Source organism: Portunus trituberculatus, chromosome 9 (genome assembly GCF_017591435.1).
Source record: "Portunus trituberculatus isolate SZX2019 chromosome 9, ASM1759143v1, whole genome shotgun sequence".
Taxonomy (NCBI): Eukaryota; Metazoa; Arthropoda; class Malacostraca; order Decapoda; family Portunidae; genus Portunus; species Portunus trituberculatus.
Genome location: NC_059263.1, coordinates 4,205,001 through 4,207,500, shown reverse-complemented (window position 1 = coordinate 4,207,500; position 2,500 = coordinate 4,205,001). Strand labels below are relative to the sequence as shown.

The 2,500-nt window shown below is 42.0% G+C and overlaps 1 protein-coding gene across 3 annotated transcripts in view; it reads left to right on the top strand.

Moving 5' to 3' along the window:
• Window positions 1-2,500, top strand: part of LOC123501259 (adenylate cyclase type 2-like) — a 131,386-nt gene that overhangs the window by 74,576 nt on the left and 54,310 nt on the right. The window lies entirely within an intron of this gene.

Genomic DNA, 2,500 nt, shown 5'->3' with positions numbered 1-2,500 from the left:
TGACTGTATATGTGACTGTATACGTGACTGTGTGTACGTGATTGTGTAAGTGAATGTGTGTACGTGACTGTGTGTACGTGATTGTGTTAGTGAATGTGTGTACGTGAATGTGTGTACGTGATTGTGTGTACGTCACTGTGTGTACGTGAATGTGTGTACGTGACTGTGTGTACGTGAATGTGTGTACGTGACTGTGTTAGTGAATGTGTGTACGTGACTGTGTTAGTGAATGTGTTAGTGAATGTGTGTACGTGAATGTGTGTACGTGACTGTGTATATGTGACTGTGTACGTGATTGTGTGTACGTGACTGTGTGTACGTGACTGTGTAAGTGAATGTGTGTACGTGAATGTGTGTACGTGACTGTGTGTACTTGATTGTGTGTACGTGAATGTGTGTACGTGACTGTGTATATGTGACTGTGTACGTGATTGTGTGTACGTGACTGTGTGTACGTGAATGTGTGTATGTGACTGTGTGTACGTGACTGTGTGTACGCGATTGTGTGTACGTGAATGTGTGTACGTGAATGTGTGTACGTGACTGTGTATATGTGACTGTGTACATGATTGTGTGTACGTGACTGTGTGTACGTGAATGTGTGTATGTGACTGTGTGTACGTGACTGTGTGTACGTGAATGTGTGTATGTGACTGTGTGCACGTGACTGTGTGTACGTGATTGTGTGTACGTGAATGTGTGTACGTGATTGTGTGTACGTGACTGTGTATATGTGACTGTGTACGTGATTGTATACGTGATTGTGTGTACGTGACTGTGTGTACGTGATTGTGTGTACATGACTGTGTGTACGTGAATGTGTGTACGTGAGTTTGTGTACGTGATTGTGTGTACGTAACTGTATATGTGACTGTGTACGTGATTGTGTACGTGATTGTGTGTACATGACTGTGTGTACGTGATTGTGTGTACATGACTGTGTATATATGACTGTGTACTTGATTGTGTATGTGATTGTGTGTACGTGAATGTGAACGTGACTGTGTGTACGTGATTGTGTGTACGTGACTTAGTGTACATGACTGTGTACGTGATTGTGTGTACGTGACTGTTTGTGTACGTGACAGTGTGTACGTGAATATGTGCACGTGACTGTGTGTACTTGAGTGTATGTACGTGAATATGTGTACGTGACTGTGTACGTGACTGTGTATACATGACAACCTCCACACGTGACTATGCGTACATAACTGTGTGTGTACGTGGCTATGTATATACGTGACAGTGTACGTGACAGTGTACGTGAGTTGGCACCTTTACCTGCTAATTAGCCAGCCCACCTGTGCTCTTGCGTGACATTTGTGGCAGGTAATGGAGGGAAGGTGTATGTGGGGGGGGAGGGGTGACTGTCCTGTTGCTGTGTGGTGTGGGTGAATAATGTAACAACCCTCACATCACCACCACCACCTCCTCCTCCTCCTCCTCCTCCTCCTCCTCCTCCTCCTCCAATCACATGTTTGACTTCCTTTCTTCCTATGCTCTCTTGTTTTTCTTCCTTGAACTCTGGTGTCCTTCAGCTTCTAACTTGTAAACAGCTTCGTTAGGCCCAGTAGAGCTGTTGGTGTCTATTCTTTCCTTTGTATTCCTTTGTATTCTTTGTATTCCTTTGTATTCCTTTGTATTCCTCCTCCTTTCTTGTTTTCTCATTTCTTTTTCTTATCTTCTCTGAATATCAATGTTCTTCCTCTTCTTTTTCTCAGTCATTTCTTGCTTAATTTACTATAACAACGGCAACAACAAAAAGATTACAACACCACTACCACCACCACCACCTTATCACCGCCACATCAATACTTCACCACCACCACCACCACCACCACCACCACATCACCACATCACCAATTCACCACCACTAACTTACGCCTTATTTTTTCTCATTCTTACACCTTTCCTTAATAATCACCGGTGTTTATTTATTTATTTATTTTTTTCCAGCGTGTTATCACCCCCGAGGTACATACAGTACATCAAGTTGCCTTAAGAAATGCTTACTACTTTTCCAGATTACTTGTTTATTGATCTGTCTGTTCACCACGGCGTCCCAAGATTGCCTCACCGTGCTCTGGGGCTTACTATATAACTCTTCACCACGGCTTCACTACTTTCTAAAGGCTTTACTTCAGTTCATTTCAGTTCAGTTGATGGTCGGGAGTACAAGCTTTACAACTGTACGTCCTTATACGTTTCTTGGCTAGGGTAATTTTTTCTTTCATTTAAGTTTTCTTCGTCTCTTTCTTTCGTTTTTTTTTCTCTTCTCTAGTTTTCCAGAAATTATTTAAGGTTATTTTTTTGTCTTTTTTCTTAATTTACATTTACTTGTGCAGTGACGGGTTTTCTGAAGTGTGTTCTTATTACTCTAGTGGCAGATTAACAACATTTCTACACTGTTTTTTTTTTTTTATGCGTGTTGTCACGACTCTATTGGCGGATTAACAAGATTTCTACACTGTCAATAGGCGGAGCGCTCTTATAAACCTGC